Source organism: Lactuca virosa, chromosome 3 (assembly GCF_052849685.1).
Source record: "Lactuca virosa cultivar CGN04683 chromosome 3, Lactuca_virosa_CGN04683_v6, whole genome shotgun sequence".
Taxonomy (NCBI): Eukaryota; Viridiplantae; Streptophyta; class Magnoliopsida; order Asterales; family Asteraceae; genus Lactuca; species Lactuca virosa.
The window spans coordinates 105,594,146-105,617,031 of record NC_136428.1 but is presented as its reverse complement, the minus strand read 5'-3'; the positions used below and the strand labels follow the sequence as shown (position 1 = coordinate 105,617,031).

At 34.0% G+C, this 22,886-nt stretch overlaps 1 pseudogene; it reads left to right on the top strand.

Annotated features, from left to right (window-relative positions):
• Positions 1-441: 441 nt before the first annotated feature.
• The window catches only part of LOC145163904 (uncharacterized), a 34,753-nt pseudogene continuing 12,308 nt past the window's right edge, over positions 442-22,886 (top strand).

Sequence of the window (22,886 nt, the reverse complement as noted above, 5' to 3'; positions counted from 1 at the left end):
ACATAATTTAATTCCACCACTACCTCGTAGATCTGATAGAGAACGTCATCAACCTGAGTTCTATGGATTTCATAATAGTCCAGAGGATAACAACCTGCCAGGCGATAATGAGCCACACAGTTATCACGAAGCCATGGCGAGCGTAAAGGCTGCTAAATGGAAAGAGGTGATGGACAACGAGATTCAGTCCATGTATGATAACCAAGTATGGAACTTGGTTGATCTTACACTTGGACATAAAACTTTGGATGTAGATGGGTCTTTAAGAAAAAGACTGGCATGGATGGAAATGTACAGATTTATAAAGCTCGACAGGTTGTGAAAAGTTACACAAAGACTCAAGGAATTGATTATGAGGAAACCTTCTCACCAATAGCTATGATTAATTCTATTAGGATACTGCTTGCCATAACTGCATTTCATGATTATGAAATATGGCAAATGGATGTAAAAACTACTTTCCTTAATGAGAAACTGACTGGGGATGCTTACATGGCTAATCCAGAAGGTTTTGTATAGTCCAAGTCTCTTAATACGGTATGTAAGCTTGAAAAGTCTATTTATGGACTCAAACAAGCACCTCGTAGGTGGAACATCTGTTTCTATGAGAAAGTAAAGGAGTTTGGTTTCTCAGAAAATAAAGACGAACATTGTATGTATGTTAGATCTAGTGGGAGGGTAGTTGTCTTTCTTTTCTTGTATGTCGATGACATTCACTACAAAAAAAATACCTTTTAATGACAGGCGAACAATGACACGCACTGATTTATGATACACAATTTTTGTGTGTCCTAAAAATAATGCCAACCTTCAAAAAATTTAAAGATAGAGGACACACATTTATGCTTGCCCTAAAATTATTGTCCCACAAAAAAAATTACAAACATGGAGGGCGCTTATTTTAAATGTGTGTCCTCTGTGAATGTCGCTTTATAATTTTTTACTCAAAACGCGCGATCTCAAAAGGGGGAAATGAAATCCTCTTAAAATTCTAAAATTTTTAAATACCCCGCTTGAAGATCTCCCTTCATTCTCTTCTTCCCTTCTCTCTACAAACCCAAATCACGATACCTCGCTTCCCTTTTTCGACAACATCAGGTCCGACGACTTTAGGCTTACTTCTTCTATTGCTCAAATTTACAAGCCATATGTCTTACTTCTTCTATTTCTCTAGTTAATAAACATGCTGCTGTGAATGCTTTTCTTTAATATTAGAACCCATATGCACTTGTGCTAGTAGAAAGTGAACTATGGCCAAATCTTGTTCTTACTGCCTCAGCAATGTGAATTGCTATTGATGACTTAAATAAATCATCTATGTGTTTGGAAGACCATCTTCGTGCATTATAGGAACTTTTGATACTTGTTGAAGCAATTGATAATGTTAAAGGTATGTGCTTTCTTAGTCTAGGTTTTACTTTAGAATTTATTGAGTTTATGATTCTAGATACATAAATATAATCTTATTGTAACTTGGCAAAGGTTTTCAACTTATTAATCTTGCTGTAACTAAGAAATTGTTTTTCAACTCACTGAGAAACGTTTGGTTATCCATTGTATCTGATACCTCATTTTAAGTTCTCTACTTCATAATAAAGTTTTCTTGCTAATCATGATGCTACATACCAAAAAGTTTGCAAGTGCAAACCATTTTATAATTTGTGAGCTTTTATTTACATTTAGATTTGCACAAACTCAGAGGTCTTGCTTCATTTATGCGGGAACTTAGTAACTCAGATCCTGGAATAAGGGTGGTATGTGCATGGTTTGTTGGTAAAGCCAGTTAAAACAATCATGTAGTTCAGAAGCAGGTAAGTTAAAATACATTTGTTTGTTAGCTTCAAAGTCAGAGGAGTTCAACATGGATTGTAAATCACTGTATATGTGTGAAATTTAGGTCCTTGAACTTGAAGCATTACGAAATCTAATGACAATGGTGAAATCTAGTGTGTTCGAGGAAGAAGCCATAAAAGCTTTGTATGTTGTTTCAGTGATTATTAGAAACAACCTAAATAGCCTCAAATTGTTCTATTCCGAAGGCGGAAACCTAATGCTACAGGTAATGCATGTGGAAGTTGACAAATCAAAGTCTTTTCTAATTTAAAACTTGTTTTCTAGGGAATTTTGAGCAACACCAATGCTGATGTTAGACTACGAAGGAGATCAGTGCCACTTGTAGCTGATCTGGCTAAATATCAGGTAGAATATAGTAGCAAACCAGAGGTTCCTTTTTTCAGCAATTGTGCACTGGTGAGGCTGTTGATTGATTTAATAGCATCAGGTGACCTTGATCTCCAAGGGATCAGTTACACTTGTAGCTGATCTGCTAATGTTAGACTACGTAGGAGATCAATGTCACTTGTAGCTTACTGTCACACCTTTTTAAGGTTGTGTTCATGTGATCATCAAGTTTAGGAACATATTACTTCAGCAACATCCCCTCAAGCAACATCCTAATACTCATTCTATATAAAAATCTTTTGATTCCGTTCTATCGTTGTTACGGTGAAGTACTAAAGACTTTCCTTCATTGTGATGTCATATATCAGGTATATATATGTTTATATCTCATGATACAGGTTACATTTGCTACTTTCTGTATGAATTCAGTTCGATTCATGATTATTGAACCCTTATTCAGTTTGCTCCAGTTGACACACCCGGTGCTGTGAATGTTTTTCTTGAATATTAGAAGCCATATGAACTTGTGCTAGTAGAAAGTGAACTATGGCCAAATCTTGTTCTTACTGCCTCAGCAAATGGTGTTAGTATAAATATAATTTACCTTTACCTTTTCATCCACTTTTGTTTTTCAAATCTATGAATTCAACTTAACCTATTTGCTTTCATCTCCTTGAGCAAGTTATGCTAACCTTATTAAATGCTCGAATGTCAACAAAATCCTTTAGCAACTGGTCAACACCAGTAATTCGTCTGCTTACTTCATTGATGCAATCTAAATTTTCACTCATAGTTCCATTGGTATGATCTCATTTACTTCATTCTTGAATTCACATCTCTGTTATAAAATCTTTATACTTTTTTTCTATTCAAGAGCAATATTCAGGCAATTAGTTTTCAACTGCTACAAGCTCCACCTTTTATCATTAACTTCTCTCTGGTGACCTAAAACTTGGTATGTCTCAGGTCCCATAAAGTCTATATTTTTTTTATGATAGTTATGCACTAATATATGATGTTGCCTTTTCAGGAACTGAAATCAATGTAAGTCAAAACATGAGAAATATAGAAGACCTACAGGAAAAAATTACCGATAGATGTGTATGAGGTCACGTGGTGATTCACTTACATATGAAACAAGTGTATACGTGGTGGATACATTAGGTTTTTTGTCTTTTTAAAATAAATATGTGTGATTTTGGTATTTCAGTTGAATTCTCAGAGAATAAAAATGTTTTCTTTAATGTAGGAGAATTGAGGGAATTTTATAGATTTACCCCTAAAGCTGTAGTCGGAGATTCTTTCTTGCCTGGTTTAACTGGCCATAATATTTCCAAGGCTACTGTTGTAGGTTGTGTTGTTTGGACTGGTGAGTAAATTTTAATTATTTTTATTTTTTATGAACTTTTTGACATTTTGTTGATTTGGTAATGTTAGGTCAACATTTGGGTCATTTCTCACATATGATCATGGCAATGCAGAGGTTGAATCCTTTATCGGTAATGCAGGTTGAATTTTTTGAAACAAGTGAATATTTGGGCCTTGTAAAACTCTTTATTAATTTTTGGTAATATGACATAATTGCCCCTACAGGTAGGTGGAGGTACAGAGTTAGAAAAAAATTCTAGACAAGCTTCTTAGTGATCCTGAACTTCTAGAAGCACATCGCATGGCTGCAAAACAAACATTTCGTACTCTTTCAAGTGGGGTTATTGAAAATGTTTGAAACCTTCTAGAACTTCATATTTACAGAAAAATTCAGACACAACGATCTTGATTTGGGATGATTTTGGTCTGAGTATTAAAACAACAGATATATGTATCTTCAATCCTCATCTAAGGTAATGCAAAAATAGATCTTTGATTTTGTTTTTCATCTTACCTTTTCTGGTTGTTTTTTGTTAATCTGATTCAAGTTTGTAAATTTGCAAGTTTTGATTCTTATCAATGGTGGAATGTTCTCTAGGGAAGTGGATTGGAGTGGCCAATCCTACAATGATGGGATGCACCATGGGAGTGGTATATAATTTCACTGACCACACTTGCTTTTGTATTAGGGTAAGTTTGCTTATCTTTGTTTACATGAGTCATACTTTCCATACAAACCCTAAGTTCTTATATGTAGCTTGTATATGCATTAAAAGGTTATAACAATTCCCTATAAACCTCATGTTAAAAGCAGATTTATATTATCCTTTTTTTAGTTTGGTATTTTTTTGGTGAATGTAGTATTCCTTATAATTATCATTTTACCTTTGTCTTTGTGTCAATGCAGTTTAACATACAGAGGTTGGTATTTGAAGAATGACAGGGGATTAAAACAGTGGAAGAAGCCAAATCAAGACTATGGTAGTTAATAAAAAGAGGTGCTATTACATTGTGCACAAGTAACAAAGATCCATATTTCCAAAATAGTTTGTGTTTTATGGTTGTTGTTATTTGGATTAGAAGATTTATTTTTCTAGTTTGACTAATGTTAATAAAATAACAATTAAATGTGATATATTTTGAATATTAGTATATTTATTTTATGAAATGGATTGTTTTGTTATATAAGTATTTTATTTTTTATTATGAGACTTTAAATGTGTTACTTAATTTGAAAATTAGTAAATCTATCAAAAAATATATATATTTTTTAAGATGTTTAAAATTATGACACGCAAAAATGTGTGTCATCTTTCTTTATGACGGGGGCTTTAATGATACGCAATGTGAGTCGTAAACGCGCATCGTAAGGTTACGACACGCAGATAGTTGTCATCTTCTTTATGACAGGGCCTTCCTTGACACACACTGCATGTCGTAAGAGCGCGTCGTAAATACGCGTCGTAAGGTTACGACACGCAAATGAGTGTCGTCTTCCTTTATGATAGGGCCTTCCGTGACACGTGTTTGCGTGTCATCTGTGGCTTTTATGACATGCAATGCGTGTCATTGAAGGGTGTTTTTTTAGTAGTTATTCTACTCATAGGAAATGACATCCTTACACTTAATAGCGTAAAAGCTTGGCTTGAGAATAGTTTCGCTATGAAAGACTTGGGTGAAGCTGCCTACATACTTGGTATCAAGATCTATAGGGATAGATCTAGACGTCTTATATGTATTTTCCATAAAACATACTTAGATAAAATCTTGAAGAAATTCAATATGGAAGAATCTAAGAAGGGATTTGTACCTAAGCAACGTGGAACAGTTTTGAGCAAAAACCAATGTCCTGGTACTAGTGAAGAGCTTGATAGAATGATTGAAGTCCATATGCTTCTGCTATAGGATCAATCATGTATGACATGATATGCATAAGGTCAGACATCTCATATATTGTTGGTATGATGAGTCGTTATCAGGCCAATCCTGGTGAAAAGTCATTGGACTACTGTCAAAAACATTCTGAAGTATCTTAGGAGAACTAAAAATATGTTCTTGGTTTATGGTGGTAAAGATGAGCTAACAGTCAAAGGATATGTCGATGCAAGTTTCCAAACTGACAGAGATAATTCAAGATCTCAATATTGTTTTGTGTTCACATTAAATGGAGGAGCAGTAACTTGGACAAGTTCCAAGCAAGAAACAAAAGTTGATTCAACTACAGAATTAGAGTACATTCCAGCAAATGAAGCGGCTAAATAACTAGTGTGGCTAAAGAAATTCATCAACGATTTAGATGTTGTTCCTTGCATAGTTGAACCGATTGAGGTCTTTTATGATAATGAGGGTGTAGTTTACTTAACTAAAGAAATTTCCATCTTATAAGAAAACTTTTTGTGAGTTGGGTTCCATTTAAAGACAATCCAACTGATCCGCACACCAAACCACTGTCATACATTAAGTATGATGCTCATACTATGTTTATTGGCATTAGATTTTCTAGTGAGTTGGTTTGATAACCCAATTTGTAGTTTGATATTCTTTTGGATTTATTGGATGTTTTTGATTTGGTAATTAATAATAAGTTACTTTTACTTTTCATATTATCCTTGTTCTTATTTTTGCATGTTTAGAACTCATTATAAAGTAATATATTATTCAAACCTTCCACAATCAATCCTATCTTTGGAGGATGATAATGAATTAAGTTTGTCATAGTATTGGTAGATTATTCATAGGGATGAATATAGCTAAGTCGTGCGACCAATGCTGATGAGTACATGAACCATGAGATTGACCATTGATCCATGTATCTAGTTCATAATAAGATATCATGAAGATCAAAGGAATTTGAAGTAATTAGTCTTAGGTTTCTTTATATCAAAGTTCCAATAAGTACAGTAGTTATATTAAACTACCACAACTATTGTTCTTAATATGTATTAGGCCTATTATTTGTTGATGTCTAAGTACAAGTGGGAGCTGTTGGAGACTAGTGCCCATAGCCATATCAAAACATGGTAATATTACTATAAATAAAAGTGTCCTTTTGGGTTACACGCAAGAACAAAAGGAAGAAGATTTGTTAAGATATTTATTTAAGGGACTTGTTTTGTTAATTAATTAATAGTAAATAAATAGGATATGGAATATTCCAGAATGATTTGAATACCTTAGATAATTATAGTTATATTTGGTATTTATCTCTAGGGTTTCAAATCACACACACACACATATATATATATATATATATATATATATATATATATATATATATATATATATATATATATATATATATATATATAGGACTCTAATTCCGGTTTGACAGATGAGATATACACCTTTAAGCTACAAAACTTCAGAATACTCAAACCCTAAAAGAATCCTGAATCATCTTCTTCACATCGTGACCATCTGATTGTCACGTCGTGGCCGAAGAACAAAATCGTGGTTATCATTTTGTTTGAGTTTGATGTTCGAGGATTGCTTGGATCTGGTTCTTGTTTGCGTCTTGGGTGCGATCACAGAATAGGAACTCTCGTTTGGGTTCTTTCGTTCGATCCAGTAGCTCGAAAAATGAAGAAACCAACTAAGAAATCAAAGGTATTTTTTCTTTAGAGTTCTACTAAGTTGCATAAACTAGAGAGTTTAGATTCTTTAGATATCGAGTTTAGATCAGAATTGTTTATCGTTTATGTTGCCCTATATTTGATCTAACGATGCTCGAAACTTATCATAACATATATTTCACATTTTTTAAAGTAACCAGAGTTTGATTTTAAAAGAAGGTTCTAGTACTTTATAGATTATACTATTAATCTGATTATGTCCTATTGAACTCATTCAGCTGACGACCCTCCACCATACATGAGAGTGGTGGGTGAAAATGACATTCATTCAACGATCATTTATAGGTTGTTTCCTTATACCCTCTTTATAGAATGACTTTGTGAATGAGGCTTATTAGCGATTCGACTGAGTTTATCTTATGCATATAGTAATTAATATTATATATATATATATATATATATATATATATAAGGTGTATTTTAAACTTTTCCAAAATACAAGGTTTAAATACTAATGATCTGAATTAAACATTTAATTAATTAATTTTAAACTAATTATAGTTTATCTTTATCTTTTAATTAAATAATTAATTAAATTAATTAAATCATTTGGGAATTAAACAACTATCTTCAATTATACTATTAGTTAATTAATTCAAATTTAATCCATATCCTTCATATTTTTGAAATTAGGATTAAGGGTTACCAAGTTTTAATTATTTAAATTGAAAGTCTTTTAAAATAACAATTAAGAAAACTAGAAACCTTAAGGAATTCTCTCTTACTCAACTATTGAACAATTGCAGCTTAGTATTTACAATTTTAATTAATCACATTAATCCCAAAATTAATTCCTCCAAACCGTCAACTCTATTGGAAGGTTCTCGAATTCCCTCTTGTTCAATTATTGAACAATTGCAGCTTAGTTCTTACACTTTTAATTAATCCAATTGATCCTAAAATTAATTCCAGTTAATTTCTGATTAATTCTCAATTATTTATTAATATTTTCAATTAATATGTTAATCATATAATATATTAACAAATCATTTATTATAATTTATTAATCACATAATAACATAATAAATCAACATCTCTTTCCAAATGTCATTATATTCAATTACAAGTTATGAGACAACTCAAAAAGAACTTTGCTTTCAATTCAAGCATATATCAATTTAGTTATAATCTTTGACGCCTTAATCCAACAGTATGGTATATCGATTTGAGAATCATTCTTTTTTAATGGTATCAGACACCAGACACCGTATAGTATGAATTATGTTGGAATCTAGATAAGATGGTATGGAGATCTTTGGTTAAGTTGTATCCAGAATCATATGCATTGCATTTGCATACATATAATGTATCTTTGTATCGTGGAAGTATAGTTGATATATGTTAGATATTTGGTTATTTAGTTGTTTTATATCATATTTTTTTTTTACAATTATGTAGTGAGTCAATGGTACATATGTGGTATATTTGTCTACCAATAAATGCAAACGGTACTTAACTTTTATCAAAGCAATCGTCAAAATTCAACTTACAAAACTGATAAGCGTCGTGACAACGCGCGATGGACAAATTACTAATTTATATTTTATACTATAATATGAAACAATTAATTTTATAAATTATTAATTTGATATTTCCCCTAAAAAGAATTTGTTAGGTAAAAATTGTCTTAATGCCGTGATACAACATAATTATTTCTCAAATCTCAATTTAAATGAAGTTAATTAACCCAAACCCAAATCCATATAATTATGGGTCATTTAACCATGTGCATTTGGCTTCATTAGAGAAGTCCTAAACCAAAATTTGGGTTTACTCGACCCTTTGAATACAATCCCATATTGCTATTTCTATTTGTATAAATTTAAATAAAACAAAATAGGTCTATTAATTTTTTCTATAAAGTTGACACTAGTAGAGGAGAATAAAAACGGGTTCCACCCTCTCTTTTTTTGGTTCGATTTTCTTTGCCTCAGGATGTTTTAGCATTTTTATCTTGTATATGGTTATTAATGCCTATTTATATATCATAACCAAATAAATATTAATTGTGATTTTAATATATAGCAATATAAATTAAAAAAAAAAAAAATAGAAGCTAGCGACATATGGTATGCTTGTTGTGGTTCTCCATCAATTGAAGAGAACGCAATGCAACATGTACTCTTTTTTTTTTTTTAACTAGAGTAACGTAACTAAACATTTCTTTGCGACCAAATTTCCAAAAATACCATAAGCAAAAGAATTTTATGACAACAAGCAATTCAAAATTAATACATATCTTATCCAATATATATATATATATATATATATATATATATATATATATATATATATATATATATATATATATATATATATATATATATATGGAAAATGACACAATTGCCCTACGAACTTTCTACGGTTTATCCTTTTAGTCCCTAAACAATTTTTGTGGCCTTATGAGGGAACGAAGTCGTTTTTGTCGGGTCGATTACATCCTTTTGGCCAAAGTGAAGGGGTCACCCGGTTACCATTGACATTTGTTGACCAATTTTCCTATATTGACTTTGAATTTTTGCGGACCCACATCTCTCTGTCTCTCTCTCTCTCTCTCTCTCTCTCTCTCTCTCTCTCTCCCCCCCCCCCCTTGAAAGTGAACACACTAAATGCGGAAAGGTGATAACTCTTCTTTCTTTCCTGATCAATGGTGGCATTACACAAAAACATGAAACATTTATTTCTTCCTGTCACCATGTCCATCACCACCTTCATCGTCTTTGGGGATTATAAACAAAAGACTTAACTTCCAAAAAGTCATCAGCTCACATACTCCCACCTTCTCCACCCTTAACCACCACACATCACCACCTCCTAACCACCATTACCACCGTGTCTCCTCACTCCTGCTACTGATCGGAGCTAGCCAAACACACTCACATGTGTTGCTGATACTTGACCAACTCGTAACCTACTGTCGGAGAAACACACCACCGAGGGTGTTGAACCACCGACTGTGAGCCACCATGAACGACCACCATCACCATTCATTTTTCTTCCTTTCTATTTATCTTTTGTCGATCACAGCAAACCCATTTCACCTCACTGAGTCAATCGACTACTATTACCATTAACTCATCCCTCTCTATCGTGTTCTACTGTCGGAGATCGCCACCCGCTACCCATCCCCGGCGAGGAAACTCCCCAACCTTAGTCGCTGCTCTGTTGTGCTTCGACCGTCTGATAACACCCCTTTCCTCTTTTCGTTTTCATCAGCATAAGGACAAGCAGGAGTTGCGAAACCCAGCTCCTCCCGTCGCTCCGCCACCCGAACAGCTTGTTGTCACCGCTGTTGTTGTGAGTTCCGACCACCAAGGCCACCTGTGGTGGGTCTATGGCAGGGGTGATGATGTAGTGGTGGTGTTAATGATGAGAATGCAGGTTTGACTTTGAGAGAGAGAGAGAGATGGATGGGTGGGCCCTAAGTTTTGTATGTGTCCCTTAAACCGGCTAAAATAAGTAAAGGGGACTAAAAGGACAGGTTTCCCACAACTTGGTTCCCTCATAAAGCCACGAAAAAACTTAAGTGACTAACATGGTCAACCCTAAAAAATTCGTTGGCTATATGTGTCATATTCCCATATATATATATATATATATATATATATATATATATATATATATATATATATATATATATATATATATATATATATATATGGTCCAGATCCGGTGAAGACTTAGATTTCAGTGAGGACTGCGAGGACAATTCTCGTCCAGTCAAACTAATTAAAGGCATTTAAGTCAAAAAAATATTGGGAATGGGTTTGGCCAAAACATAAGGCGTTCTTGGGCTGCTCTGAACAAAGATCTATATAAAACACTTCTCCATGGCTTACAATTGAAGCGAATTATCAATCATACAGGAAACAATTTTTTCAATTGAACGAGCTTCCTTCCTCATTGATCAGAGATTTCTTATTAAACTAGGTTAGTATAACTCAATTTTGTTCATGGATTTCTTCATCGATCAAAGATTCTTTATTCACCAATGTTGAATTTTTAATACTCGATCATATGAACCAAAATCTCAAATCATGAACCAAAAATGTGTTTTTTTCTTCTATTTTTCTGCTAAAGGTGTTGATTAACACTTAAAAACTTTGTGAATCTATGAAAATTTTGATTGAAATTTACATTTACATTGGAAATACAAAACATGCTTTGAAGAAATTCATTATATGAATCACAAACAAAAAATATTCTTTTGTTTTTCAAGTAATGATGTTGTTTTTATATGGACTGTTTATGTTTGTAAGTAGATTTACTGTAATAGTAAATGATAAAAGGGTTATCAACTTATATTTAATGATGCCTTATATGTGATTGATGAAATGCCTAAGAGAGTTCATGATTTTTCTACTTATGTTCATCTTTCCTAGTTCAAATTTGTGTTTAGTGGGTGTCTTTAGAATGGCTTTTCTTTCAGTTATGTGCATATATATATATACATATATATATATATATATATATATATATATATATATATATATATATATATATATATATATATATGTGTGTGTGTGTGTGTGTGTGTATTGGTTTTATTTTGTCATTTGTGATCTGATTGATGATCTGATTGTTCAACTTTCTCTATAATTGATGCTCTTGTGTTCAAAGTTTTGTGTCTAGATAAGTTTGTTTGTAGTAGTTTCCTTTAGGTGGTCTAGTTGGTTATTTTGAAATTACATAAAATATGTATTTACATTAATTTATTTATAGAATTAAGAAACATCTTTCTTACTTCAGTTATTATATAACACTAATAGTCTTGATCAAAGTCCAATTTTATAAAGTTATAATAAATGTAGAGTAGAACATTACCCGGTTGTTAAGAGTTACTTGAAATTGCATAAGCAAAATGTGTCACACCATCAACTTTTTTATACATGACGATATTATTCAAAAGACTTTATGCAATGATACTAATTATTTTATTATATTCATTGCTTGAAAACAAAAGCATCAGTGATGGATCAAGTTTTAGAAGATACCGAAACTATAATGGATATTGATGATGGAACAAATAGAAATAAAAACACAACAAAATTAGAAAGCTATATTGAAGGCAAATGTTTTCCTATTAATGACTTTTTTTTCTAAGATGCTTCTTTGAAACAATCAAATATGGATCTTCATATGGAAATATTTGATACTCATCAACAAATGTTGGATCTTCATATTCTTATAGACGTGATCCATTGAGAATAAGTCAAATTTTCTTCAAAAAAAATGTGATAATTAATGACGAGTTCATAAGGTATTTGAAAAGCTTTTCTAAAATATTGTTGTTCTTTGAGCACAAAACCTGCTTGTATTTATGCCCATGTGAGATGTAAGTGAGCAATTTCATACTCTTCATGTAACACCCAATTTCCAATTATAATTACCTTTATGAATATGGACATTTAAGGCTTAAACCTAAGACTTTGTGGTGGCCACGACATGTTGATGGTAGCACAGTCCTTTTGGGTCGCCTTCATACTAGCAACTAGACAGGATGACCTATTGAGAAACAGGAAGAATTTATTATTTGGAATAAAAAAAATTAATATATAAAATGATTTATTAATGTATTATGAAAATAATAAATTAATTAGAAATCATATTATTTAATTAATATTTAATCAGAAATTAATTTGGAATTAATTTTGGGATTAAAGGAATTAATTAAAAGTGCAGGGGCTATTTAGCAATTTATTGATAGTTGTGAAATTGGGCTCTTGGACCTCCCTAATGAGGGTTGGACGAAAACTTCTAGGGAGGCCCTATAATTTTCGTCCAAGGCCTATTGGATGAGGGTTCATGGACTGCTTAGGCCTTAAGCTAAGAAATTAGGGTTTCCTCCTTAAAACCCTAGCTTTGGCCCTAAGCTACCAACAACTCTATAAAGGGCCAAAACCCCTCTTGATTTCGGCCATGCACTCTAACCCTAAGAAGAGCCTAAATCTTGAAGCATCTTCCTCCTCTCTCATATCATCCTCTTGCTTAGTGTGTTTGTGAGCCATTAGAGGTGTTACACTTATGACACTTGCTCTCAAGTCCAAGATCTTCAAGGAATTCATTGTTATCACAATATAACAATCAAGGTATGTATTCTAACCCTAATTTTGTTAATTTTGAAAATTTTAGATGTCTCCTAGGGTTTCTTGTTTTGTGTTCAATACTAGCACGTCCAATAGAGAAAACATAGATCCGACATATTAGGGTTGCATGCACACATAGGGATTGTTTGTTATGCTCAAAACCCATCAGTGGTATCAGAGACTAGGATTATTTTCTATTGAATTTGGATCAATTTGTTGAACTTGACAATTAGGGTTTATGGAAATTAAACCAATAGGATTAGGGTTTTCGCAAATTAGGGCTTCCTAACCCTAATTTTGAAAATTTGCCTAAGGGTTTTAACCCTTTCCTTTGGCCTCCTAAATTTCGAAATCTAGTGTTTCCTAACTCCAAGGTTTTTCGAAAATAAGGCAAGGATTGGAAACCTTGCCTTCCTCCCCAAGACATGATAATTTCGAAAATTAGGGGATTGGGTGGGGTTGTTGTTTTTGGTAATTATCTTCTAAATTCGTTAACTAGATAATTACAGAATTTTATAGTTACCCCTCCCAATTTTTCGAGATTTAGGGGATAGGGATTAGGTTAAATTATTTGATTAGTTTAATTGGATAATCCTTAAATAGTTTAATAAATTAATGAAAATGTTTAATTAATAGATAATTATTAAATCAATTTCTTTTAAATTTAATTAAAATTGTTTTTTAATTTCGAAAAAAATTAAAAGATTAAAAAACCTAGTATTTTGAAATGATTAAAATACACCTTATACTATATGTCAAATTAAAAGTTTAATATTTACTATATGTATAAGACAAGTCAGTCGAACCGCTAGAAAATTACCGCCATTGGGTATTCACTCTTACCCACCGCTCCCTTTATTGGTGGAGGGTCGTTAGCCGAACGGGTTTGATAAGACACTTAATTCTCATTAATAAGTATAATGGAGTAAATAAAGTAACTAAATGTTTTTATTAAATTCCCAATCTTGGGTACTTTAGGAAAAATGTGAATTTGATGCTAATCCATGAAATTGCACATTGCACTTTATAAAATTCGTTAGTGGAGCGTGTGTGGTTAACCGACACACTAATATTGACTAATAAATGGTGGCAATGGGTGTCTCGTAAATTATCATTGATTAATGAAGCGTGTGTGGCTAACCGGCATATTAATTAGGTAATAAATGACATCGAGAATACCAAGCTAATTTGCATGGTTATTCACATATTGTTTGTGATCCTCGGTATCCCAGTCACAAATGGAAGAGCATAATCGAGATTAAACATGTCATTGAAAAGTTCAATGAATCTCAAAAGATCTAGGAATTTAATTTAAAACCTAATTCGTTCAAATTTCGTTTTTCGTGGTGAAATTGGTAAATCGTCATTTACCTACCTTTAAATAATTTGCAAAGAGATAACAACATCCGTTTTATGAATTGTGAATTATTTAGTTAGATCCTAGCCTTGATATTTCATTTTGGTGTTATATTAAGGATTTCCTTATCTAATCAAAACTTGTCCTTTTTTTCAGATGTCAACTTCCAACAATGCTTCTGGTTCCTCCAACCACTTCTCGCTCTTGAGCATCTGCTCAAAAGCACCTTTGATGTCACCGATTATAATGATTGGATGTGAAACATCAAGATGGCTCTACGCTTTGAGGACAAGGAGTATGTGCTTGAAAAAAAATAAACGAGATTGATGAAACAAAAGCTACTCCTGAACTAATAGCTAAGTATAGGATACATTGCAATGATGCTACCAAGGTGTCATGCATCATGGTCGCTACTATGAATCCTGAGCTGCAAAGGTTCTATGAGGACTACTGGTCGTATGGGATGAACAAGGACTTGATGGAAAAGTACCATCAACGAGCTCGTCAAGAAAGATACAAGGTAGTAAAGTCCCTCATTACAAGCAAGATGATGGACGGAGAGTCTGTCTCGAGCCACTTGCAACGTATGTAACGATATGTGGATCGTTTGTTGAAGCTCAATGTGAACTTCGAAGAGGAATTGGATATTGAGATAGTTTTGTACTCATTGCCTAGCTGTTATGATCAGTTCATCATGACTTATCATTTGAACAACCAAGAAACCACATTGAATCAACTTCAGAGCTTGTTGAGAACTGCTGAGAGTGGGAATGAAGGGAAAATGTGTTGCCTCCACTCCTACTGTTGTTGCTCCTGTCTTGGCCATAGGTCAAGGAAAGGGGAAGATGAGGTAAGCTCCCTCAAAAACAAATTGGAAGGGAAAGTCCCATGCGGGGTCCTCAAGCAATGGACCCAAAGGAAAATCCAGTTCTGATGCTCCTCCTGCCTCTGATCCTAAGGAGGCTAGTTGCTTTTACTGCCATGATAAGGGGCATTGGAAACGAAGCTGCCCAAGTACTTGCAATACATAAAGGATGGCAAGGTGAAGCCAACCTAGACAGATATTTACACTATCCTATCTAAAAACTTATCACATTTAAATTCTTGGGTCCTTCATACAGGATGTGGTTTTCACATTTGTTCTGACTTGCAGGGACTAAAAAAAAGTGAAGATGTGAAGCATGGGAAGATGAACCTGATTAAGGGCAATAGGAGATCGTCACCGGTTACCAAGATTGGTGTTTATTCTTTAGTGCTTAGTAGTGGGTTATGTTTAGATTTGAATACTTGTTGTTGTTCGTCAGAAATGAAGAGAAACATCATTTCATTTCATGGTTTATATAGACAAGGTTTTAGATATTCTTTTGATAATGAGAATGGTTCTATTTATGCTTTCAAAATGGTGTGTTTTATTTTGAAGCATTACCTTGTGATGGCGTGTACGAAAATGTGATGGTTGTAGACAATTTAGGTAATAGTGTTTTGCAAATTGATTCGTCTAATGGTTTATACAAAGCATGCTTGTGGCATTGTCGTCTTGGACATGACAACAAGAAACGCATTGCCCAACTCCAAAAGGATTGAGTGTTGGAATCATTTGACTTAAGGTCGGATGATACATGCGAATCATGTTTTCTTGGAAAGATGACTAAATCACCTTTCACTGGTTCTTGTGAAAGAGGTGAAGGATTGTTGGATCTCATACCCACAGATGTGTGTGGGCCCTTTAGATCCACCATAAGGGATGCAAATCGATTCTATGTGACTTTTACTAATGATTATTGCAGATATATATCTATTTAATCAAGCATAAGTCAGAAACCTTTGAAAAGTTCAAAGAGTTCAAACAAGAATTCGATAATCAATTGGGTAGGAAGATCAAGATGCTCAGATCTAATAGAGGTGGTGAGTAGCTTAGTATCGTGTTGCATGACTACCTCAAGGAATGTGGAATTGTTTCACAATTAACATCTCTTAGGACACCACAACTTAATGGTGTGGCTGAGAGGCATAATCGAACCTTGTTGGACATGGTTTGTTCCATGATGAGTCGAGCTTCACTTCCAATCTCATTCTGGGGGTATGCCTTAGAGATTGCCGCGCACATTCTTAATCTTATCCCAACAAAGAAGGTTGCGAAAACACCTCATGAGATGTGGACAGAGAAGGTTCCCTTGTTGGCACATATCAAGGTTTGGGGTTGTGAAGCTTTTGTTAGACGAGAGACTCATGACAAGCTTGAACCTCGAAGTGAGAGATGTATTTTCATCGGCTACCCATAAAAGTCCTTTAGATATCTGTTTTATAGACCTAGTGAAAATGTGGTATTCGTAGTACGAAGGGAAATCTTTCACGAGAGAGAGCTCATATGAAAAGAGGACAGTGGGACTACAATTGATCTTGAAGAAATTCAAGAGTCAAATGATGAAGGAACCTCTAACACTAGCACTTAACTCGAGGAACAAATTCCTGTTGAACCAGATGATGATTCACTGCCTCTTAGGCGTTCTAGTAGAGTTAGCGTTCCGCCTGTGTTGTATGGTTTTCATATAACTACAGAAGGTTATACACTTATAAGTGATAGCACACTAGTAAATTTGGATGAATTTGCTAATTACAAGGAAGCAATGGCGGGCCCTGAGTCTGTCAAGTGAAAAGAGGCAATGGACAGCGAAATCAAGTCCATGTATGACAATCAAGTTTGGAATTTAGGTGACAATGTACCAAGTCATAAGACAGTTGGGTGCAAATAGATCTTCAAGAAGAAGACCGACATGGATGGAAAGGTACACACTTTCAAGGCTCGACTGGTTGCGAAGGGATTTAATCAAACCCCAGGGGTTGACTATGATGAGACATTCTCACCAGTACCTAAGATTAAATCTATTAGGGTTATTATAGCCGTAGCAACGTTTCATGATTATGAAATATGGCAGATGGATGTCAAAACCACTGCCTTAATGGAAAGTTGGTTGAGGATGTTTACATGAGTCAGCCAGAGGCTTTTGTCGACGTTAAATACCCTAATAGAGTGTGTAAGCTTGAGAAATCAGTCTATGGATTGAAACAAGCTTCTCGTAGATGGAATCTTTGATTTGACGAGAAAGTTAAAGAGTTTGCTTCTCTAGAAGTGAGGATAAATCTTGTGTATATGTGAAAGCTATTGGGAGTATAGTCACCATCCTGGTATTGTATGTTAATGACATACTACTCATAGGAAACAACATTCCAACTTTGCAAGAGATAAGTCTTGGCTTGGAAAGTTTTTCGCTATGAAGGATCTGGGAGAGGCTGCTTATATTCTGGGAATAAGGATATTAAGAAATAGGAGTAGAAGACTAATTGGACTTAGTCAAATTACATATTTGGATAAGGTGCTAAAGCGTTTTAGTATGGAAAATTCCAAGAAAGGAGAGTTGCCTATCCAGAGTAATACCGAACTGAGTAAGACTCAGAGTCCGAGTACTGATGCATATATATCAGAAATGAGTCGAGTTCCATATGCTTCTGTCGTTGGATCGATCATGTATGCTATGACATGTACTCACCCTAACGTGGCTTTTGCTTTGAGCATGGTTAGCCGATATCAGGGAAATCCAAGTAAAGCTCATTGGATAACGGTCAAGAACATTCTTAAGTATCTGCAAAGAACTAAGTACTGGGTCCTCGTGCTTAGTGGCAGTAATGACTTAAGAGTTACTGGGTATAGTGACGTCAACTTTCAAACAGACAGAGACAATTACTGTTCTCAATCTAGATGGGTGTTTACCGTTAATGGAGGATCGGTAACTTCGAAAAGTTCGAAGCAGGAAACGGTGGTTGATTCTACCTGTGAATCAGAGTACATTGCAGCAAGTGAAGCATCAAATGAGGCTATATGGTTGAAGAACTTCATCGGAGACCTTGGAGTTGTGCCAGCCATAAAGGAGCTGATGGAGATTTTATGTGATAATGAACGAGCGCTTGGCTTGACAAAGGAACCAAGAGATCATGGCAGATCTAGACATATCAACAGAAAATATCACTTTATTAGACATAGAATAGTAGCAGGACACCTCATCGTAAAGAGGGTATCATCTGAAGAGAATCATGTCGATCCCCTCACAAAGGGTCTGAGTAGGGTTAAGCACATTCAGCATGCAAGGAGCATTGGTCTGAATGATTATATTAGTTTTAGTGATTAGTTAGATATTTAGAAACTTGTAACAAATAAACGTAACTGACATTTGATGATTAAATAATGGAGATTTATTTATGAGTATCGTCTACAATCTTTTGTTAATTATTTATCATTGTGTTTCATTTTGCATGTTTTTCTTCCCGAATAATTAGATTATTCAAATATCCACAGTCGATCATACTTTGGAAGTAAGTAATGAATTAAGGCTGTCATGAATTGGGTTGTAGATTGTCTAGGGGTTTAGACATAGAAATGGTTTGCTGCAACATTCATGAATACTTTTGAAATGGGGATTTAAGTATTGGATTAACCCACACTCATAGAATTACTTCATGGAATTTATCACGAGTAATTCTGAGACGATAATAGCGTATAATCTTTGAACGGAGATATATAAGTTGTTGTTTACGAGTTGGTTGTGCATTGATAATGCGTAAACACATCAGTAACTTGATGTTATAAAACGTATTGTTGTGCATGATTTGATAAGTAAATGGTGCAAGCATATAGGTCAAAGTTTATCTGTTCCTTTTGCCTAATAGGAAAAGCGATATCTTGGGCCCCTCAATGATTTGGTGTTGACTTATGTGTCAGGTCCGGTCAGGACTTAATTGATGTGTTAAATTGTAGTTCTTTGTCATTACAAATCAGAAATAGGGAAACAAAATGTTTAGACAATGAGAATGATTATGTTCCATGTGATTTGTCCACATGATATCTGATGGGTTTTGAGCACTACAACAACCTATGGTGTACATGCAAACCCTAAAGCTTTGGATCTAGTTTGTCTAATGAACATGCAATAATCATCCAAAGCCATAAACCCTAGATCTATCATGTGATAATCAATATAAACATAAGAATAGGGTTTAGATCTTACCCTGATTGTTATGTAGCAATAACAATCTATTCCTTGTAGTAATAGGCTTCTAAAAGCTTAGAGTCACAAATGTCACTCCTCTAATGGCTCACAAACACCAAGAGCAAGAGGATGAAGAAAGAGAAGAGGAGAGGCACTCAAAAACGTCTAGAAACCCTAAGGAATAAGATAGCCACGTTTTTGGTGCCCTAGGGGTGCTTAAATAGTGAGGTTATTAGGGTTATCTAACAAGAAAACCCTAATTTGACTGCTTAGGCCCTAAGCAACCCATGGACTCCTCCTTTAGAGGCCTTGGACGATTTCTAATGGGTTTCCCCATAGAATTCGTCCACCCCTCTAATAAGAAGTCCATTAGCCCAATATTCAACTATCACACAATTGATAGTTCTAGTCCCCTAAGTTTAATTAATCTCTTTTAGCCACAAAATTAATTCTTAATTAATTATTGACTAATATTAATTAAACAATATGATTTCTCCTTTAATATATCATTCTCATAATATATTAATAAATCATAATTAATCCTCTCTCTCCATAATTCATCCTATCAAGTTGCTTTGGTGAAGGCAACCCAAAAGGACCATGCACCATCGGGTCAAGTACATACCAAAATAGTTATGGGCTTAGACACTAATCCAACAGTCTCCCACTTGGATAAGTCTAATAACTATTCTGCATATTACTTCAGATCCTGATCAGCAATCGTAGCTTTCAAAAGTCGCTGTCAACTCTGATCTTATCAGAAACTCGTCCTTTAGACAAGGGATCATATATTCCTCCATTCTAGATATCGTATAGACATGAGACATGGACTTAAATCATTCTCTCAGTCTATGTGTCGTTTCCCGATTTCTGATTTATGACAACTGACTAATTGAACAAATCAAATCAGTTCTGGCTCGGCCGAGCACTTTCCTTTGTCATGACTAAATCATAGAGGGGCCCACAGATATCGCTTTTATCCCACTTTCGGTAAAAGGAACGGATAAACTTCAATTCAATGCTCGCTTGTACTCACTCACCGAATCACACACAACAATACGTTTTATAACACCAAGTTACTAGTGCGTTTACATATTATCAATGTGTAACCGACTCGCAACATACAACTCACACATCTCGGTTTCAAGAATATAAGATATTATCGTCTCACCAATCACTCGTGATAAAATCCATGAAGCGATCCAAGTGAGCGTGGGTTTAATCCAATGCTCAAATCATATTCGTAAGCACTCATGAACGTTGTAACAAACTTTTGCTATGTCTAATACACTTTAGACAATCTACACACCAATTCATGACAATCTTCTTTCATACTTACTCCCAAACTATGAGCGACTGTGGAACGTTCAAATAATTCGATTATTCTCAAATAACTCAATTATTTAGGAAGTCAAAACATGCAAATTGAAACACAAGAATAATACTAATCTTATATGGCCCCAAACTTTTGAGTATAAATAAAACACTTTTATTTAATCACCATATTGATTACTCATTATTTGTTGTTTCGGGTAATCAACTTCTTACTTGAATTATAACGACAATTGTCCTATGCTCTTAGCATGCACACTATGTTTAATTATGGTCCTTACTCTGTGAAATAGTATAATTGAACAACATTTTCAATCACACTCATTTTACAATTCCCAATCCTTACCACAAGTGTAAGAATACCAAATTCTTGCCACTTATAGAATATGTTAGATTCTAACACTTTATGCAACAGTCCTTTCGTAATGTCATGGCACAAAAGTCACCAAGACTCGACCAATGAAATTACAAAATGCTCTATTGGAGATTGTTACAAGACAATTCCATAGACATGAAGTCTCGCATTCAAAGTACATTCCTTTGAACATCCTTCTTGCATAAAAGTTTTTCTAATCTACACATAAACTCTTAACGTCCAACTCCCAATAAGGAAACATTTCCATATTTGCCATATGAAAACTCATTATTAATAGAATCATATCTAATAATAATAATGTCAATATGGTCTTCCATTACTATACTTCCAATTGTTCACAAGCGACCAATCCTTGGCAAACTTTAGATTATCCTTGACAGTTGTTTAACTAATTCATTCAAATCCGATTCTAGTCCTCTTTCCCTCTTAATGCCCTAGGCATTCGGAAAATTTTAGAACGGTCGAATATTACAATGACATGATACTTTACCAGTCTTTTGCTATAATATTTCTATTTGCCATGTTCTCACGATTCGAACTATGAAAAGGGATGCCGTAATCATAATCGAGTGTGAGAACGCAACAAATATTTCCATATATAGAATTCTCTTACATTGAATCCTTTCAACATAACATCTATATATCTTTTTGACTAAATTTGAGTAAAATTTCTCGATCTAAACCTTTAGATTTGAAACGAAGTATAACATTCTCTCCCTTAATTATAGCAAAACAACTTTTCAACCTATGCAACTTTGCAAAGTGAAAACTTTTGTTTTCTATAATTAATATTGCTAACTTGCAATAATAATCATGCTCCCACTAACATGATGATTATCTCCATACTAGCATAACATTTATGCTCCCACTAGCTTTGACACGTATTCAGAAACTAGCTAAACTTCTAGAAAACAATACTTATTGACTTCCAAAGTTCATTGTTTTTAATACGATATGCTTTGATAAGCTTTTATCTAAGCATCTCAAACTCATACACCTTACTTTAGACAACTCACATGTGTGTCTAAACAATTCCAGAACTTATAGCAATAAGTCTCGTTTGTTCAAACTAATTGCCAAATCTCACAATTCGAACTATGAAAAGGGATGTCGTAATCATAATTGAATTTGAGAATGCAATTTACATAATCGTTATCTCCTTAAAATCTCACTTAGTGAAAGCGTTTCCTCACAATCATTTTCATGAAGGAGAGAAACCTTATGACACTTAGATTTTATGGTGCATGTGTTCCTATCCATGCAAATTTTTCATAAGCATAATCGTAAGAAAATGCTTATGACAAATTCAACCTCTTATGGACAGAACTTGTTCATTCTTAATTTCTTGCCATCAAGGGTCCCACCATTGCTTCCAACTTATTTAGCAACTCACCTATGCCAGTCAATGTACTTTCATTGCTCAAGGTGTTTTCCCTTATGCATTCAATTGAAAACTCGTAGAACTCATATGCATAATCACTCAACTGGATTGGCACAGAAATAAAATTTTGT